The 20,790-nt window shown below is 48.3% G+C and overlaps 4 pseudogenes; all 4 read left to right on the top strand.

The window, feature by feature from the left end:
• Window positions 1-4,642: 4,642 nt before the first annotated feature.
• LOC143936811 (5S ribosomal RNA) lies at window positions 4,643-4,761 on the top strand (annotated as a pseudogene).
• Window positions 4,762-5,454: 693 nt separating this feature from the next.
• Window positions 5,455-5,573, top strand: LOC143936401 (5S ribosomal RNA; annotated as a pseudogene).
• A 3,544-nt stretch (window positions 5,574-9,117) lies between these two features.
• On the top strand, window positions 9,118-9,236 carry LOC143936556 (5S ribosomal RNA; annotated as a pseudogene).
• A 322-nt stretch (window positions 9,237-9,558) lies between these two features.
• On the top strand, window positions 9,559-9,677 carry LOC143936409 (5S ribosomal RNA; annotated as a pseudogene).
• The last annotated feature ends 11,113 nt before the right edge of the window (window positions 9,678-20,790 follow it).

Below are 20,790 nucleotides of genomic sequence, written 5' to 3'. Positions count from 1 at the left end.
GCAATAGCAGAGATTAAGTATTGCAGTCGAAATGAGATCGGAAGCGTTAGTTGCAGTAGCTCCAAAATGACTGAGAAATCATTTCATTACTCTAAATGTAAAAGTTATTCCGGTAGCACTGAGTGGACTGATATTAGATGAGTGATCGTTCTAGTACAAATTCAGTTTCCTATAGCAGAGAGATACCAGCTAAATGTGAGACGAGCAATTAAACTGTTCACGGTAGCATTGCATTACTCTTAATATGTGCAGCGTGTAAAGAAGCAATAAGATGGTTTTGTATTATCCTAAAATTAGCAGTATACGTAATAAAGGTGAGTAGGTAACCTGGATTTAGACATAGCAAACTCTATAATCTAATTTAGCAAAATTAGAAAGGATAATATTGAGACAGTATATACAGGTAGAGTTTAAGTGGAAATACACACAATATCTAGCTTACCTTTACATTGTTCAATAGAGCGTTGCAAAGTAATACCAAGGCAAAATGTCGGAATAGCAATTCGATGAGATGATTGCTGTAATCATGAAATATCAGCAACGACTAGGTTTCTATCGGATGAGAAAGTATAATAACTGGCAAAGTATGACATGGCAAAGAGACAAATTGCATTAGAGATGTGAGATGGACATGAAATGTCAATCCCCATTGGTTATTTACATGTAAACGCGGCTACATACAGAAAAGTTGTGAGCTAAGCAGCTAAAGGGTATTTAAGAGTAAATTGACGTAGCTTGAAAATTCCAACGTGTAAATCGTTCCATTAATTATGTTACGCACGAAGACGGCTTACACTGACTGTTTTCCGTTTCCACTGGTCATCGGCATAATGTATCAGTAACCATGAAAATTAATAGTGATAGACAGCTTACATTAGGATGTATGCATAATGTGAATGTAAAATGAATGTAAAATAGTTGCATTATGTGTTATTAATGTAATCAAACTGTATTGCTATGCTTTGCTACTGCAACCACTTCTCAATCAAGTAAACCGTCCCACTGCTTTTCTCACATTTTGCCGCTGTTAAAAAATGTGTTGCAAATGTTATGTGTTACAAATGGTTATCAGTGTGACAGTTAATGTGGAGAAGAAGTAATAAACAAAATAGAGTCAGAAAGAGAATCCTATTGCATAGAGGTAGCGAGAGATTAATCTTAATGTGCAGTGTGTAAAAGGTTTTAAAAAGATGGTTTTGTGTGACTTTTGATTTAACGTAAATTTAGCTGTAGACATTATAACTTGTTACAATGATTTAGACTGCTTTTCTCACATTTTGCTGCGGTAAAAAGAAATGTTTTGTCACTGTGTTTTAACTTTGACAGATAAGGTGGAGAAAAAGAAGTAATACAGTACATGACAGCTGATACTGGTTGAGTAATAAAACTGTTTTATTAAGATGTAAGACTAGTTTTATTCGCTACATATAGGCTTTTCAGAGAGTTGTATAATATAGACGACCAATAGGACATTTAAATGGCTTAATATTGTAGGGAGGAAGTATCGCTGTTCAATGGTAAGAGATTGAAAGCTTAGCTTGAAAATGGCCGAGAAATAGTTGCGTTAGTCTAAATTTAAAGGATATGCCGGTACCAATGAGAAAGCTTATATTAGACTAGTTGATCTTTGCATTACACAATCCTATTATTATTATTATTATTATTAATAAGATCATAGTGCAGAGAGATACTCAGTTAATGTCAGAGATACTCGGTCAATATCAGAAAAGCAATAAAACTGTTTACATCGTTAGAGAGCGATGGTTACATTACTCTTAGTATGTGCAGCATGTCTGGTAGCAAATGGATGGTTTTGTGAACATTTTGCATTAAGGTACAATTAGCGGTAGAACTCATGGAAGTGAATAGATTTAAGCGGATTTTGAGATAGTACTCTCCATTTCTAATAAGAAATAAAGAAAAATAAGTCAGGATGGTGTGTCAGGACTGTCACATACTCACAGTCCCGGTACAAATATGCAAAATAGAGCAAAAGCGTACATGGTTTATTTTGATGTATGATAGTTTTATTGCATGCTTGATGTGGATGATTAAAATCGTGTAGTGATCTATATTTAGCATAAGAATGAAAAGGCATAACATGGCAATGAGACAAACTCCATTAGAGATGTGAGCTAGATGAAATGATGAGATGTCTCTGTATAGCCCAGATTGTCTTCTGTTATCACTTAGCCTACCCTCTAAATTCACTAGCCTCTCTATATACACCAGTATGTTTACACTAGCCGGTCTTCTGCATACAATAGCCTGTCTTCGATATACACTAGCCTATGTTCTGAATACACTAGCCCGTCTTCTGTCTTCTGTATCCTCTGTATAAACTAGCATCTCTGTATACCCCAAACTGTCTTCTGTAAAAACTTGTCTCTCTTTATAGCCTGTCTAGCCTTTCTTCTGTACACACTAGCTTCTCTGTATACACTAACCAGGCTTCTATATATACAATAGCTTCACTCTATGCACTAGCCTCTCTGTATAATCTAGCCTCTCTATATACCCTAGATAGTGTTCTGCATCTCCGTAGTGGTAGCCTCTCCGTAGAAGCCAGCCTTTATTCTGTATTCGCTAGCCTTTCTTCTGTATGCTGTAGTCTTCTATATATACTAGCTTCTCTGTACACCCTTGCATCTCTGTAATACACTAAACGTGTATGGGAGACTATCTGTGAATACCAGGTGCCGTACATCTTTGTATATACTAGCCTCTCTTTAAATTAGCCTCTCTGTGTACTCCAGCCTCATTGTTTACTCTAGCATCTCTGTATACTCAAGCCTATCTGCATACACGAGTCTGTATTCTGTATTCACTAGCCTGTATTCACTAGCCTTATATATACTAGCTTCTCGCTTCTCTGTACACCCTTGCATCTCTGTACACTAGACTCTCTGAATACACTAAACCCTCAAGTATACCACAGCCTGTCTTCTGTATACATTAGACTGTAAAAACTAGCTAGAATACACCAGCCTGTCTTCTTTACCCAATAGACTCTCTGTATGCACTACCCAGTCTTCTGTATACACTGTCAGCTTTGATGTATACCCAAGCCTGTCTTCTGTATACACTAGTTTCTCTATATGCAATGTCCTTTCTGTATACTCTCGACCCTCTCTATACATTAACCTCTCTATATACACTAACATCTTTGTATATACTAGCCTCTCTTTAAATTAGCCTCTCTGTGTACCCCAGCCTCACTGTTTACTCTAGTATCTCTGTATACTCAAGCCTATCTACATACACGAGTCATCTGTATTGTGTATTAACTAGCCTTTCTTCTGTATGCTGTAGTCTTCTATATATACCAGCTTCTCTGTACACCCTTGCATCTCTGTAAACACTGTGTAAACTAGCCAGTCTTATGTATACACTCGCCGACTGTATACACTAGACTCTCTGAATACACTAAACTCTCTGTATACCACAGCCTGTCTTCTGTATACACTAGACTGTAAAAACTAGCTAGAATACACCAGCCTGTCTTCTGTACCCACTAGGCTCTCTGTATACACTACCCAGTCTTCTGTATAGAATGTCAGCTTTCATGTATACCCTTTCTGTATACACTAGCTTCTCTATATGCACTGTCCTTTCTGTATACACTCGACTCTCGCTATACACTAACCTCTCTATATACACTAACATCTTTGTATTTGTCTTTAAACTAGCCTCTCTGTGTACCCCAGCCTCACTGTTTACTCTAGCATCTCTGTATACTCAAGCCTATCTACATACACGAAACCTGTATTCTGTATTCACTAGCCTTTCTTCTGTATGCTGTAGTCTTCTTTATATACCAGCTTCTCTGTACACCCTAGCACTGTAACAGTGCTAGGTTCCTGTATTACAGAAACAGAACACCAGCAATAAGGTGTATACTGTGCAGGAGGCACACAACACCGACTCTAACTTCTGCACTGCAGATGCATGTATTGCAGAAATTGAACACCAGTAATAAAGGGTAGCTTCAGGTGTGTACTGTGCAGGAGGCACATAACACCCACTGTAACAGTGCTAGGTTCCCAAGCAGTAAAGACACTGTCCCTGCCTATCGTCCTCTTTCCCTGACCACCGCAACACACTATACAAGGCCGCCGTGCTGGCGGCCTTATATAGTGTGGGGTGTGTACTAAACCCCCCTGAGCTATAATTGGCCACAGGAATCCTGCCTGTGGTGAATTGTGGCTCTCCTCACAGAGGATGTCACATCTGTTCTTATTATATAGAACCTATTATGCTCCTCGTAAACTTTTTCAGTTTGGCCGAACGGCCGGACGCAAGTTGCCCCCGGTGCGGGAACATGGGGGGAGACATGATGCACATGTTTTGGAGATGCCCGAAGTTGATCCGCTACTGGACAGAGGTGACAGGAACCATTGATTGGGTGGTTGGAACCTCCACCAGGATGGAGGCGAAGTATTGTCTCCTGGGATTAGTTGAAGGAGTTGGAAACCCGGGAAGTAGCCAGATGGCAGTTCTGAGATGCCTATTTCAGGCAAGGAAACTGATTGCTCAACCCTGCTTAGCCTCCAATGTTGGCAATGACTTGTTTTTTTTCGCTTGTTTCCCAAGATGACCATGTTGGCGTTTGTCAAGATGGTTGAGAGTGCCCGAAGAGATCGCCTATGGCCCCATCACCTTGAAAGTGCCTGATCTTGTCTGATCTCGGAGGCTAAGCATTGTCGGGCCTGATTAGTAACTGGATGGGAGACCAACTGGGAATACCAGGTGCCGTAGGATTCTTTTTATGTTGTTGGCGTTGACATGGTTTTTTTTTTCCGCTTGTTTCCCAAGGTGATCATCTTGGCATTTGTCAAGAGGGCTGAGAGAGCCCAAAGAAATCTCCTACGGCCACATCCCCCTGAAAGCGCCCAATCTCATCTGATCTCAGAGGCTAAGCAGGGTCCGGCCTGGATAGTACCTAATTAAAGGTGCCGTAGGAATCTTTTTATATTGTTGGCTTTGACCTGTTTTTCTTTCGCTTGTTTCCCAAGGTGACCATTTTAGCATCAGTCAAGAGTTTTGAGTATGTCCCAAAGCGTTCGTCTGAGGTCACATCACCCTGAAAGCGCCAAATCTCAGAGGCTAAGCAGGGTCTGGGTCAGATGGGAGACCGCCAGGGTCTATGTTGTTGGCGTTGACCTTTTTTTTTCACTTGTTTCCCAAGATAACCATCTTGGTATTTGTCAAGAGGGTTGAGAGTGTCTAAATAGAACATATATGGCCACATCACCCTGAAAGCGCACAATCTCATTGATCTCGGAGACCTAGCAGTGTACGGCCTGGTTAATACCTGTATGGGAGACTATCTGTGAATACCAGGTGCCGTAGGCTTCTTTTTATGTTGTTGGCGTTTACCTGTTTATTTTCGCTTGTTTCCCAAGGTGACCATCTTGGCGCTTAACAAGAGGGTTGAGAGTGCCCAAAGAGATCACCTACGGCCCCATCACCCTGAAAGTGCCCAATCTCATCTGATCTCAGAGGCTAAACAGTGTCGGGCCTGGTTAGTACCTGGATGGGAGACCGCCTGGAAATACCAGGTGCCATAGGTTTCTTTTTTTGTTGTTGGCTTTGAACTTGTTTCTTAAGGCGACCATCTTGGCGTTTGTCAAGAGGGTTGGGCGTGTCTTGAAGAGAACACTTACGGCCACATCACCCTGAAAGCACCCGATCTCATCTGATTTCAGAGGCTTAGCAGCATCAGGCCTGGTTAGTACCTGGATGGGAGACTGCCTGGGAAGACCAGGTGACATAGAAGGATCTGGTCTGGTTAGTGTCTTGATTGGGAGATCGCCTGGGAATACCGGATACCGTAGGATTCTTTTTATGTTGTTGGCTTTGACCTGTTTTTTTTCCCTTGTTTCCCAAGGTGACCATCTTGGCATTTGTCAAGAGGGTTGAGAGAGCACAAAGAAATTGCTTACGGGCACAACACCCTGAAAGCGCCCAATCTCGTTTGGTCTCAGAGGCTAAGCAGGGTTGGGCCTGGTTTGTACCTGGATGGGAGACCGCCTGGGTTTTCGAGATGCCGCAGGCTTCTTTTTATGTTGTTGGCGTTGACTTGTTTTTTTTGTTTGTTTCCCAAGGTGACCATCTTGGCGTTTGTCAAGAGGGTTGAGCGTGCATTTGATCTCAGAGGCTAAGCAGGGTTGGGACATGGTTAGTACCTGGATGGGAGACCGCCTGGGATTTCTCGATGCCATAGGCTTTAGGTTTAAGCTGTTGGCATTGACTTATTTTTTTTATTTTTTTTTATTCTTTTATTAAGTAGAACAACATAAATATAACAGTCAACCATACAGCATGACCCAGGGTCACAATTACATGCTAACAAAAAATAGGCAGCCAAATAACTCTGGGTTCTCAGAGGGGAGTCCTACAGTTTCATGCAGAAAATAGAGAAACCCCACCTCGGACATGTAGTACAGTATAACTAATGCAGCCCTGTTCGGACAAATGTAATCATGGAGAGCAACTGGGACCACAGCGAGCCAGCTTATCATGACCTATGTGAACCAGAGTAAAATATGAGCCGGTCGTGTCCAGAACCCTGGGGCTCTTCTGGGTCCCAAAGGCTAGTAAGGAGACAAGGCATAGTCAAAAGGGAGGACGGGGGAAGAAGAGAGTGCAAAGACGGAGAGAGAGGAGGTGGGGGGATATCGGCGGGGAAAAAAAGAAAAATAAAGACAAAAAGGGAGGGGGGGAATGCCACCCAGGGCAGACATGGCCTACGTAGGTAAACGTTAGATGTTCAGTCGTTTTCTGGGACGGGGGCACTGCTCACCTCCCGAATGTAGTCTCGAGTACCAGTAAAATACCTCCAGGGCCTCCATGTAACACTAAATGCCTCTTCAGTGTTGTGAAGGGTGGCGGTCAATTCTTCCATCCGGAGAATATGATTGACTTTGGAATACCACAGCACCTTGGATGGGGGCTGAGGCTGCCTCCACAGTGCGGGAATGCAGGCCCGGGCGGCATTCAGGAGTTGCATTGTGAGGGTTTTTTTGTATTTTCGAACAGGCTGTTCGGTCAAGTGTAGAAGGCACGCTACTGGGAACCCAAAAGTTCCTCAAGGTCGGGCATGCCCAGAAAAGGTGTCCCATGGTCCCCATATCTGAATTTCACCTCCAACAAACATCCGGGATCGATCTATCCATTTTATTCAGAAGGTATGGGACTCTATACCAGCGTGAGACTATCTTGTATCTTGATATTGGTTTGCGATGGAAGCTTTATGTACTAAGGTCAGGATCTTCCCTATCTGTTGTGGGGTAAATGTGATGCCTAAGTCCCTCTCCCATTTGTGGATAAATGGTGGGGTCGACTCCTCCTCCTGACTACTCAATAGGTTGTACAGGAGGGAGAGGGTGTGTCGCACAGGTTCCCTTTTGTGACAGATGGATTTATAGGGTGTCAGGTCTCTAGGAGTTTAGGGGGCCCTTTGTATGGCCAGAAGAAAGGGACGAAGTTGATAAGCACTAAACAAGTCAAGCGGAGGGTCAGAAAGCTCGGCGTCAGTTTGCGTGGTCGGGAGCCCTCCCGTGGGCCACACCTCTCCCAGACGCTGTTTCCCCACCACTGTCAACTGTCGCAGTTTCTTGTTGGTAAATCCCGGTGGGAAGTCTGGATTACCTATAACCGGAGTCATTGGTGATGGCAGGGGAGCAATGTGTGTGCAGCGGAACAACCTCCGCACAACAGCCAATGTAGCTCCCACTACGGGGTGACCTCTGAGGTCTTTTGGTAGGGAGGACAGGAGCCACGGGGAGGTCAATAGGGGAATGGATCCATCCTCAATCTCCATCTCCACCCACTGCTTGTGTGGGCCATTACAATGCCAATCAACGACTCTCGCTAGCAGAGTCACTCTGTAGTATTGTCTGAGATCTGGGAGACCCAGACCCCCCTTGTCCTTTGGTCTGGCAAGCAATTGCAACCGGGCTCTGGGCGGTTTGCGCGCTCAAATAAAGTCCCGGAGCAGCACCTGCAGTTGTCTGAAAAAAATTGGGGGTAACCAGATCGGTAATGTCTGGAACATGTATAAGATCCGAGGGAGGGCCATCATTTTGAATGCATTACAGCGCCTGAACCAGGTCAGTGTTAAAGCATGCCAGTTTCCCAAATCAGATTTCAGTCTATCCAGGAGAGGGACAAAATTAAGCAGGTACAATTGCGCTAAATCCGCTGCGATGTCAACGCCCAGTTAACGTATAGATTTTTCAGCCCAGTAGAATGGAAAAGCGGACCGGAGCCTCTTGGCCTCACCATCCGGGACCGATATATTCAATACAGCCGACTTGGCGCAATTGTTTTTATAGTTTGATAGGCTGCCGTGTCGCTGTAGAGACGCAAGTATTTTGGGAAGCAAAATGTGTGGATTGGAGACGGAAAAAATTAGATCGTCAGCGTACGCCGCAATTTTGTGGTGTGCCGAGGGTTTGGATATGCCAGTAATATTCGGGTCATTCCGAACGTGACACATAAGTGGTTCCAGTGTCAGAATTAAAATTAGGGGAGACAGAGGGCACCCCTGCCTCGTCCCATTAGTGATGGGGAAAGAGTCCGAGCACCGCTCGGTCACCCGTACCGCTGCCGACGGCGTGGAGTAAAGCGACATTACCCAGCTCATCATGTTGGGGCCAAGACCTATATGTTCCAGGGTGGCCTGCATAAAGTGCCAGGCCACCCTGTCAAAGTCCTTCTCCGCGTCCGTTGACAACATAAGCAAGGGCCTTCCCTGTTAATGCGCCGCATGGATTAAATTGAGGACTCGGGCCGTATTGTCTCTAGCTTCCGACTTATTTATATTTTTTTGCTTGTTTCCCAAGGTGACCATCTTGGCGTTTGTCAAGAGGGTTGAAAGTGCCTGAAGAGATTGCCTACGGGCACATCACCCTGAAAGCACCCGATCTCGTTTGATGTTGGAGGCTAATAGAGTCGGGCCTTGTTAGTACCTGGATGGGAGACCGCCTGGGAATACCAGGTGTCGTAGACTTCTTTTTATGTTGTTGGCGTTGACCTGTTTTTTTTTCCGCTTATTTCCCAAAGTGACCATCTTGGTGTTTGTCAAGAGGGTTGAGAGTGCCTGAAGAGATTGCCTATGGCCACATCACTCTGAAAGCACCCAATCTCGTCTGATCTTGGAGGCTAAGAAGAGTCTGGCCTGGTTAGTACCTGGATGGGAGACCACCTGGGATTACCAGTTATTGTAGGCTTCTTTTTATGTTGTTGGCGTTGATTCGTTTTTTTTTTTTCTTGTTTCCCAAGGTGACCATCTTGGCATTTGTCAAGAGGGTTGAGAGTGCCCAAAGAGATCGCTTACAGCAGCATCACCCTGAAAGAGCCCTATCTCTTCTCTTCTCTGAGGCTAAGAAGGGTTGGGCCTAGTTAGTACCTGGATGGGAGATGGCGTTGGAATACCAGGTGCCGTATTCTTCTTTTTATGTTGTTGACATTGACCTGTTTTTTTTTTTCACTTGTTTCCCAAGGTGACCATCTTGGCATTTGTCAAGAGGGTTGAGAGTGCCCGAAGAGATCACCTATGGCCCCATCACCCTGAAAGCGCCCAATCTCGTCTGATCTCGGATGCTAAACAGTGTCGGGCCTGGTTAGTACCTGGATGGGAGACCGCCTGGGAATACCAGGTGCCATAGGCTTCTGTTTTTTTTATTTTTTATTTAGTAGTATGCGACATACAATGTAAAGGCAACTTCACAGAATGTGTGATACAAATAGTTACAATCAAATGATCATATTGCATGGATATCAGAGCCAATGGTAAGAAGTCTGAGGAGAATAGCATGTGTACAGCTTTGCGGTCATATCAAGATGAGATTAAAGCTCCATCTCGTTGGGATCCTCTACCACTTAAAATATTATTGATACTAGCCCTGCTACCCTCGAAGAGTTTAGATATCCATAGATAGGGGAAGAGTATTGTGTAGTAGTCAAATGGGGTCGGAACATACCATTTTCTTTTCCCTTTTTTGAGTTAAGAAGGGAAATAGTAGAACTGAAAGGAGGGAGAAGGGGAAAGAGAAGATTGGGGAAGGAAATGGCAGAAAAGGAAAAGAAGGGGTAAGGGGGTGTCGTGGGTAGAGTGGATAGGGTGGGGTCCCCTCCCAGGGAGCAAGAGACGCCCTCGGCTCACCAGCTCATCAGCTGTCCAACGTTTGGCACAGCGATCTCCAACGATCACCATGAGCTTACTATGTCTCGCGGAGGTATTCTTCCGAAAAGCGAAACTGGGTCCAGTAGAACCATCTGTTCCCATGCTCCTCCGTTTTATCCCTCATTGTGGCAGTCAGGTCTTCCATTCGTTCAATATCATTTACCCTTGCGAACCACTGGGTCACCATTGGAGCAGATTGCTCTTTCCACTGACTTGGGATGCAGGCCCTAGCTGCATTGAGGAGATGTTTAAGTAAGGACTTATGATAACGCTTTCTCGACATAGGAGTTAGATTGAGAAGAACTGCTGCGGGATCATTGGCTAAGGAAATGTCTGCGAACTTGTGGATGAGTCTCAGGACAGGCTGCCAGAATGTTTGTAATTTAGGGCATTCCCAGAAAATGTGGAGAATGGTGCCAGTCTGTTGCCCACAGTGACAGCAGCGGTCAGATTGACCGGGGAATATTTTGGCCAACACCACCGGTGTACGATACCAGCGTGTGATCAGCTTATATGAGATCTCCTGATATTTACTGCAGAGTGACGACTTATGGGCGAAAAAGAGTATTCTGTCCTTCTGTGGTTTGGAGAATGTAGTTTGTAAGTCCCTTTTCCATTTAGCTAGGAAGGGTGGATCCGTGGAGGATTGTGCGTCTGTCAGGATTTGGTAGGACCTAGAGAGGGAACCACGAATTGGGCCATCATCCAGGCAAAGTTCCTCGAAGGGGTGGAATTGTCTAGAGAAGAACGAATGGTTAGGTAGTGGTCCGAGGATATGGATTAGCTGTCTAGCTCTCCAGCTATCCAATGCAACAGGTACTTGCTCTAGCAGTATGGTCCCCGTGGGAATCAAGCCTGTGGGTCCAAGAAATAGGGCTGCTCTCAGAAGCCCTTTCGGGGCTTGCCTGGTAAAGGCCTGGTCAGACAGGCCCGGAGGGAATCTAGGATGTCCAATAATTGGGGTTATAGGAGAAGGGAAGTTAGTCAGGTGGGAAAGGTGAAAAAAACTATCCATCTCGGCGAGCGAGGGGCCAATTAACGGGTGAGTAGTCACACAGGGCTCCAATGGCCTCCCCGCCCAAGGCAGACCAGCCAGTGGAACCCGCGCCATCTCCTGCTCTAGCTTGACCCATAGCTTCAGTTCCCCATGCCGGTGTCTTATCACATATGGTTCCCCATCGGATAGTGTCCGCTGTGTACTGCGCATGCGCAGTACACAGCAACACAGATTCCGAAAATTGCCGAGCATGAACGGCGCCTGCACACCGAGTCCAGGTTCTATCCCCGCTATCCAAGTGGACATAGAGTAAGAATATAAAAGAGCCGAGCGCAGCGAGGCCGAGCCCGAAGCGTGGCGAGCAAAGCTCGCCTGCGAGGGACCCTCTAATATTCACAACCCTAAGTCCGCTTGGATGGTGGGGCTACCACCTCCACTCACCGCGCAGGCGCCGTTCAGCTTCGGAAATTTTCCAAAGCTTCGTCTGCTCCGTACTGCGCATGCGCAGTACGGCGCGGACACTATATCATGGCCGGACAGTATATGGCAGAACACCGGCACCAGTCAACCACCGGTGTCATGTGCGTCGCTGTGTAATATAGAGCAGGGTCCGGGAAGCCAATACCTCCCCGCAATTTCGGTCGCAATAGCATTGCCCTACCAATACGCATATGTTTTCCGCGCCAGAGGAACTTGATAAAGATTGAGTGAACCGCATGAAAGAAAGTCTGGGGTATTTTGATAGGTAAGGCTTGTAGTAGATACAGAAGTCGTGGCATCGCGTTCATCTTCAACACATTACAGCGTCCGAACCATGACAGAGCTAGTGGGTCCCATCTTTTAAGGTCCGCTGTAAGCCCATAGGCTTCTTTTTATGTTGTTGGCTTTGACCTGTTTTTTTTTGCTTGTTTCTCAAGGTGAGCATCTTGGCGTTTGTCAAGAGGGTTGGGCGTGTCTTGAAGAGAACGCTTACGGCCACATCAACCTGAAAGAACCCGATCTCGTCTGATTTCAGAGGCTAAGCAGCGTCAGGCCTGGTTAGTACCTGGATGGGAGACTCCTTGGGAAGACCAGGTGCCATAGAAGGATCTGGTCTGGTTAGTGTCTTGATTGGGAGATCGCCTGGGAATACTGGATGCCGTAGGCTTCTTTTTATGTTGTTGGCTTTGACCTGTTTTTTTTAGCTTGTTTCCCAAGGTGACCATCTTGGCCTTTGTCAAGAGGCTTCAGAGTGCCCAAAGAGAGTGCCTACGGCCAAATCACTATACTATATATCTATATCTATAATAATAAATAATATTTTTAGTTATTATATATAAGATACTATATAGGGGATTTGGCCGTAGGCACTCTCTTTGGGCACTCTGAAGCCTCTTGACAAAGGCCAAGATGGTCACCTTGGGAAACAAGCTAAAAAAAACAGGTCAAAGCCAACAACATAAAAAGAAGCCTACGGCATCCAGTATTCCCAGGCGATCTCCCAATCAAGACACTAACCAGGGGGGGCGTGGCCTAGGCATGAAGGAGTGAGGACGCTCTTTTCCGGAGCTCCCGGTCCGTGACCCCTCCGCACCCCTTTACCACAGTTTGGTCGCATATTTCGGCATCGCCGACATCTCCGCGCTTCGGCGGAACACAGCCAGCCGAGCGGGGTCCGCCGCTGCTGCCATGGACAGGTACTTGGTCCCGCTGCAGCCTCCGGCCTCCACGCCGGATCCAGCCAAGATGGCGCCCGCGGCCTCCGGCGCTCCAGGACACGCGGCACAGAGGGAAGGTGAGCAGACTGCTATGCAGGGACACGACATGCCCCCGTTCTCCCCGCCTAGTGACTTGTCCCCGTGTCTCCCCCGCTCACTGTCCATGGCCTCGCTTGACAGCCCGGACCATAGCGGCCTGCCACCCTGGTTCCCTCACAACTCCCAACTGTCCCAGAGACCCTCCCGCAGTGGAAGCCTCATCCCAGGACCGAATGGCCAGGCTGCTCTCGCCTCAGACACACAGGGGGACCCACCGCTGCCACCAGCACCAGCATTATTGGGGGACAAGGCCATCCTAGCTTTACTCCAAAACCTTCCCACTAAAGCAGACTTTAGCTGTATGGCAGCCAGGATTGAAACGACCTTGCGACATGAAATCGCAGGGGTCAAACGTGACGTGTCGGCTACGAACGAGCGGGTGACCACCCTGGCATCGGATGTGACCTCCCTGACCACTGATGTTTCTGGCCTGCAAGCCGCACATGATACCCTTGCTGACAGAGTGGCACAGTTGCAACTCCTAGTGGATGACCTTGAGAATCGCAACCGCAGATGCAACATCAGGATCAGAGACTTGCCCGAAGCCACTGGCCAGGCAGACCTCAAAGCCACAGTTACAGCTATATTTAACGCCTGTCTGGACTGCGCTGCTGACACAGTAATAGCCATTGATAGAGTCCACAGGACCCTGGGCCCCAGGAGCCCCACAGAGAACCGGCCACGTGACGTTTTATGCTGTCTCCACAATTACTCAGTTAGGGAGGATGTCCTGCAAGCATCGTGGCGCAAAGGCAGCATTGATTTTGACGGGGCCCAAGTCACCCTTCTGCCAGATGTATCCCGCAAGACCTTCCAGATGAGACGCTGTCTGCGACCCCTTCTGGAACACCTAACTGAACGGAGGATTCCATACAAGTGGGGCCATCCGTTTCACCTTATAGTGCGCAAAAATGGGAGGCCCCTTGCGCTACGACACCCTTCGGAGGTCCCGTCCTTTCTGGAGGCTTTGGGCCTGCCCTCGGTTCAGGTCCCCGACTGGTTGGCTCCTGTTGTCCCCCAGGGAGCAGTGGCCCCGACGAACAACCCCTCAACCAGGCCACAGAGAGTGAGACGCCACCGTCGATCCCAACGTCAGAGATCGCAGGCCCCCCAAGATCGTGAACCCTGAGAGAGTACAGTAATTTTCCGTTATTCCTGTGTTATACCCTTTTTTTTTTGTTTTCTTTTTCTCTACCAACATAGACGGCTGGAGTATCCAGCTTTGTGTTGTTTACCATGCCACGGGCCATTGTTCCCAGTGCCCCCGCTAGGGGAGAGGAAGGACATTGGAAGAACAGAGTTGGACACTGCGCTTCCTGGACGAAGCCCTGAGTCATTGGCGGTACTGTTCACCATTCTCGTTACTGTTTATCTACAGGTGCCCTAGTCTCGGCGCTCTTTGTGTTTTTGGACTGCCTGGTGGTGCCCCCCGGGTGCCCCTGGGCGGCGTTCCCGCTCCCTCCCCCTCTCCCCCCCCCCTTTTTCCATTTTTTTTTGGGGGGGGGGGGAGGGGCGGGTGCCTGGGTGGTATAAATTTATCTATACTCTGTGTTGAAAACTTTAATATGTTGGTCTAATTATGCACTGTTCTACTGTTGTTAACTGCCCGATACCTGCTGCAGTGATGTTCTATAATGCGTTTGATGTCGTAGTTAAGATGCCAAAGAAGCTCCGTGCACGCCCGATTGCGACTGCATGGACCATGGGATGCTGGAGGGGTACTGCACCGACGAGTTCCTCCCTCTGCAGTGCCTTACCTCTTCCCCCACTAGGCCCCTCTGCCCTAACCGGCAGGTTCTCTCCGATAGGAGCTTTAGCAATTCCCCGATCTATCCCCACCCCTCCTACCCTCCTCCTCCCTACTAACTCCGGACCTTCTCCGCTTCGTTACTGCTTTTCCTTTTTCTCCTCCTCTTCCTCTGTGCTTGAACTCTATATCTACTACTGACTCTGGTGGGGACCGCCGGCCGGGTACCACTGCCGTCATGGCCCTGAAGCTGGTTTCCTGGAATGTGAAAGGGCTGAATGTACCTGAAAAAAGGTCCAGCTGCCTAACAGAATTGTGGCGGATGAAGCCCCAAATAGTTTTCCTCCAGGAGACCCATTTCAGGACAGACCAAATACCACGGCTTTATAGTAAGCACTTCCCCCTGGCCCACCACAGCACGTCCCCTACTTCCAAATCGAGAGGAGTGTGTGTTCTTCTTGCTAAAAACTTGCCGTGGCGCCTGTTAGCTGTCCAAGCCGATAGTGAAGGGAGATATCTCTTCATTAAGGGAACTCTCCACTCGCAAACTTTTACTCTTGCCAACCTATACATGCCAAATGTGGACCAGCTGCCGGCCTTAGAAGCATGCTTGGATGCCCTGGCTGCATTCTCGGAGGGTACTTTGATCGTTGGGGGGGACTTTAACCTCACCTTGGACCCCCGCAGAGACTCATCATCGGGCACCTCTGCGATTTCTGCGAGAACGCGTTCACACATAAGAGACCTGCTACACTCCCACCGACTGATCGATGTGTGGCGTACGCTTCACCCACAGGATAGGGACTATACGTTCTTTTCCACCGCTCATGGTTCTTACTCACGTATAGATATGTTTTTAGTCGCCCACAATGCTATCCCGGCGGTCACAGACACTCAGATAGGCCACATAGCCCTGTCTGACCATGCCCCGATTTCTTTTATGCTGAAGCTACAACAGGAGTCGCGTGGTCAGTCCTGGTGGAGACTGAACGAGTCTCTCCTGAAGGACCCTGAGACCCACGCAGACCTGCTTAGGGAATTAGAAAGTTACTTTGATCATAACCGTGATTCTGTTTCCAACCCCCTCATGTTATGGGCGGCTCATAAATGCTACATTAGGGGCATTCTTATTAAACATGGTCATAGACTCAAAGTGGCCAAAACTGAGGCTCTCTCCAAACGTATTGCCAAGTTGCATGCGTGTGAACAACGACACAAATCCCAGCCGACTGCTGCGCTGGAGGTGAGAGATCTTAGAGAACAAATCAGAGATTTCTCTCTCTTTCAGGCTAGAACCAGACTCATGTGGGTCCGCAGGATGTATTATGAATATGGAGACAAGTGTAGTAGGTCCCTAGCGAACTCCCTGCGTGCCCAACGCAACGCGTCCTTCATTCCAACCATAACCTCCCCTTCGGGTGCCAAACTTCATGATTCACGGGAGATAGCGGAGTGTTTCCGATCTTTCTATGAAGCCCTTTATAACTTGCACCCCCGGGACTCAGGAGATGCCCTCCAGGCCGGCACAGCAGCCATTGATGAGTACCTAGCTTCGGCAAACCTCCCGTCGCTTACACAGGAAGAGATAGAGCTTCTCTCGCAACCTATCTCCCCGGAGGAATTGTCGGCAGCGTTAAGAGACTCACCCAAGGGCAAGGCACCAGGCCCAGATGGGTTTACGGTCCCTTATTATAAGGCCTTCCTCTCCCTGTTGTCCACGCCGTTTGTGTCAGCTTTTAACGCCCTATTGGAGGGCCAGACCTTTCCACCAGAGCTGTTGCAGGCAAGCATCTCGGTCATACCCAAGCCGGAGAAGGATCCGCTTCTCTGTGCGAACTACAGGCCCATCTCCTTATTAAACAGCGACCTTAAGCTCTTCACTAAGATACTGGCGGAGCGGTTGGTGCCCATTCTCCAACGCCTGATACCTCTGGATCAGGTGGGGTTTATTCGTAACAGGGAAGCCCGAGACAACACTACCAGGACAATCAATGTTATAGAACGCGCCAGACGCCTTAAACTACCGATTATGTTGCTCTCTGTGGACACAGAAAAAGCGTTTGACAGGGTGAGCTGGCCTTTTTTGCTAGCCACCCTGCGAAGCCTGGGTGTACCCCCCCCATGCTTTCATGGGTTACAGCTCTTTACTCGTCACCGACGGCGATGGTTAGGGTCAATGGGTTTGCCTCGTCGCGTTTCACTATTGGCAATGGAACGAGGCAGGGATGCCCGTTGTCCCCCCTTTTGTTTGTCCTATCGCTTGAACCCTTGCTGCACCACATCAGGCAGAACATAGACATCAAGGGACTGGACACCCCCTCACACCACCATAAGGTCGCAGCCTTTGCAGATGACCTCTTGTTCTATGTCTCAGAGCCTCACATTACATTGCCGAATCTCTTAGCGGAAATAAGACGATATGGCACCCTGTCAAATTTTAAAATTAACTTACAGAAATCGGAAGCACTCAACGTCTCCCTGTCTACCAATGCCCAGACGAGTCTAAGCACTAATTTTCCCTTTCGTTGGGCAACTGGGGCTATACAATATCTGGGTACCAAGGTTCCCCCGGACCCACATCTGATTTTCCAATTGAATTTCCAGCCGCTTCTAAAAAAATTTGCCGTAGATCTAGAGAGGTGGTCAAAGTTGGCGACCTCTTGGTTTGGGAGATGCAATGTGCTCAAAATGAATGTAATGCCCAGACTCTTGTACCTATTACAAGCCTTACCGATAAAAATCCCCCAATCATTTTTTAAAGCCATGCGCTCCATCTTTATTCGATACGTATGGCAGGGCAGGCCTCCAAGACTCAGCCGAACATTACTGCTCAGACCAAAAGACAAGGGAGGGATTGGCCTCCCAGATCCGGCATGGTACTATACGGCGGTGCACATGAACAGAGTAGTTGACTGGTGCAGACACCTGAAGGATAAGCTGTGGGTTCGTCTGGAGCATGAATCCGTACCATTTCCACTTGAGGGTTTGCCCTGGAGTGGACCGGGCTGGTCGGGAGCGACGCGGGCACACCCACACATTGAGCCAACGTTACAAGAGCTAGACAGATATTTTACCCTGACGGGCGTGCCCAGTTTCCCTTCGCCCATGACTCCTATTATTGGACACCCACGCTTTGAACCCGGCATGACGGAAAAGTCTTTCCGCCTCGACCCTGACTGGGACCTTGTGCGGGCCTCTTCTTTTCTTGGCCCTAGGACGTGGACAGCGGTCTCCACTATGTACGAGGCGTTAGCAACCACGGCCCTGGGACAGTGGAAGCTTTCCCAACTCTCCCACTTCTTAAAATCTTTGGCAAACAGTGGCGAATTCCGCAGACCCCTAACATCGTTTGAGGAGGTATTCTCAGGAGAGGGACCGACCCGAAGGTCTCTTTCCCTGTCATATCGCATCCTACTGGACCAACTCTCCCAGGGTAACCTGGTGTTCGTGGAAAAATGGGAGCGAGACCTGCATGTCCGGCTCTCGCCAGACCAGAAGGACCGCGCGCTTCTTTTTGCGCACAAGTCATCCCTATGTAGTAAATACCAGGAAATAGCTTATAAAATTTTGACCCGATGGTACAGGACCCCCACTGTCCTGGCGGCTATGTTTCCCGGTCACAGCCCTTTGTGCTGGCGATGCGGTGAACAAGCCGGCACGTTACTACGTATCTTCTGGGAATGCCCTCAACTGGCCCATTTCTGGAGACAGGTTCTCAATATCATTTATGACCTCACGGCTATTGATCTCCAGAACAACCCAGCTACGATCTTCCTCAATCTGACCCCACTCTCGAGCAAGAAGTACCATAAATCTCTCTTAAAACATCTTCTGAGTGGGGCCAGGGCATGTATACCTAGCATGTGGAAACAGCAGGCCGCTCCACTGGTGTCTCACTGGTTTGCAAGAGTTTGCGACATCTACCGTATGGAACAGCTCACATCAGCGTTAGGCGACCGGGAGGAAGAGCACACTGCTTGTTGGTTGTCTTGGAGCCTGTTCAGGTTTTCCGACGCATACAGATCCTATCTGTAGGCTCTGGCACGTGTATAGAGGGAAGGGTCCGGCCGTGGGAACCCATCGGAGTCCTCTTTCTTTCTCTCCCTTCTCGTATACCACCCTGGTTCACTCTCTCCCCCGTCTGCCTCGTAGCACTGTTAGCCCCCTATAACTTTCATTCTTTCTACCCCATCCCCTTCTCCTGCCCATTTGCTCCCCCCTCTTTCCCTACCCCCTAACTCCCAAGCATAATTAAAATACATGGTGATTGCAAGGATCTTTTCGTTTTGTTCCCTCGATTTCCCAGCCAGGGGTTGGCGGCCCTCGGGGTGGTCCCGGCTGAGCTCTTTGACCAATAGAATGAAGGTGACCGATGTTAGAGGCCCCTCAGTCTGGGCCTTGAGGGGGATCGCCCCGCGGACTGCCCTGGTTTATAAGTAGACACTAGGGTGCCAGATCATTAGAGTGGGATAATGTGGTGGCCTAGCCACGGCTGGGGCTGCTGCTGACATAAGTTGTTAGGTTTCCCCCAGTCCCCCACGAAGTATTAACTATGTATTTTTGTTAACCTGGAAAACTGAGGGATCTATGTCTTTTACAGTTTGTCTCTGTATTACCTGCAATCCGTAAATAAAGAATAAAAAAAAAAAAAAGACACTAACCAGACCAGATCCTTCTATGGCACCTGGTCTTCCCAGGGAGTCTCCCATCCAGGTACTAACCAGGCCTGACGCTGCTTAGCCTCTGAAATCAGACGACATTGGGTGCTTTCAGGTTGATGTGGCCGTAAGCGTTCTCTTCAAGACACGCCCAACCCTCTTGACAAACGCCAAGATGGTCGCCTTGAGAAACAAGCAAAAAAAACAGGTCAAAGCCAACAACATAAAAAGAAGCCTATGGGCTTACAGCGGACCTTAAAAGATGGGACCCACTAGCTCTGTCATGGTTCGGACGCTGTAATGTGTTGAAGATGAACGCGATGCCACGACTTCTCTATCTACTACAAGCCTTACCTATCAAAATACCCCAGACTTTCTTTCATGCGGTTCGCTCAATCTTTATCAAGTTCCTCTGGCGCGGGAAACATATGCGTATTGGTAGGGCAATGCTATTGCGACCGAAATTGCGGGGAGGTATTGGCTGCCCGGACCCTGCTCTATATTACACAGCAACGCACATGACACCGGTGGTTGACTGGTGCCGGTGTTCTGCCATATACTGTCCGGCCATGATATAGTGTCCGGAGCAGACGAAGCTTCGGAAAATCTCCGAAGCTGAACGGCGCCTGCGCGGTGAGTGGAGGTGGTAGCCCCACCATCCAAGCGGACATAGGGTTGTGAATATTAGAGGGCCCCTCGCAGGCGAGCTTCGCTCGCCACGCTTCGGGCTCGGCCTCGCTGCGCTCGGCTCTTTTATATTCTTACTCTATGTCCACTTGGATAGTGGGGATAGAACCTGGACTCAGTGCGCAGGCGCCGTTCATGCTCGGCAATTTTCGGAATCTGTGTTGCTGTGTACTGCGCATGCGCAGTACACAGCGGACACTATCCGATGGGGGACCATATGTGATAAGACACCGGCATGGGGAACTGAAGCTATGGGTCAAGCTAGAGCAGGAGAAGGCGCGGGTTCCACTGGCTGGTCTGCCTTGGGCGGGGAGGCCATTGGAGCCCTGTGTGACTACTCACCCGTTAATTGGCCCCTCGCTCGCCGAGATGGATAGTTTTTTTCATCTTTCCCACCTGACTAACTTCCCTTCTCCTATGACCCCAATTATTGGACATCCTAGATTCCCTCCGGGCCTGTCTGACCAGGCCTTTACCAGGCAAGCCCCGAAAGGGCTTCTGAGAGCAGCCCTATTTCTTGGACCCACGGGCTTGATTCCCATGGGGACCATACTGCTAGAGCAAGTACCTGTTGCATTGGATAGCTGGAGAGCTAGACAGCTAATCCATTTCCTCAGATCACTACCTAACCATTCGTTCTTCTCTAGCCAATTCCACCCCTTCGAGGAACTTTGCCTGGATGATGGCCCAATTCGTGGTTCCCTCTCTAGGTC

The sequence above is a fragment of the Lithobates pipiens genome, unplaced genomic scaffold, assembly GCF_037356315.1.
Source record: "Lithobates pipiens isolate NorthernLeopardFrog02 unplaced genomic scaffold, aLitPip1_a1.2 Scaffold_28, whole genome shotgun sequence".
Taxonomy (NCBI): Eukaryota; Metazoa; Chordata; class Amphibia; order Anura; family Ranidae; genus Lithobates; species Lithobates pipiens.
The sequence above is the reverse complement of the archived record's forward strand: the minus strand, read 5'-3'. Positions and strand labels throughout refer to the sequence as shown.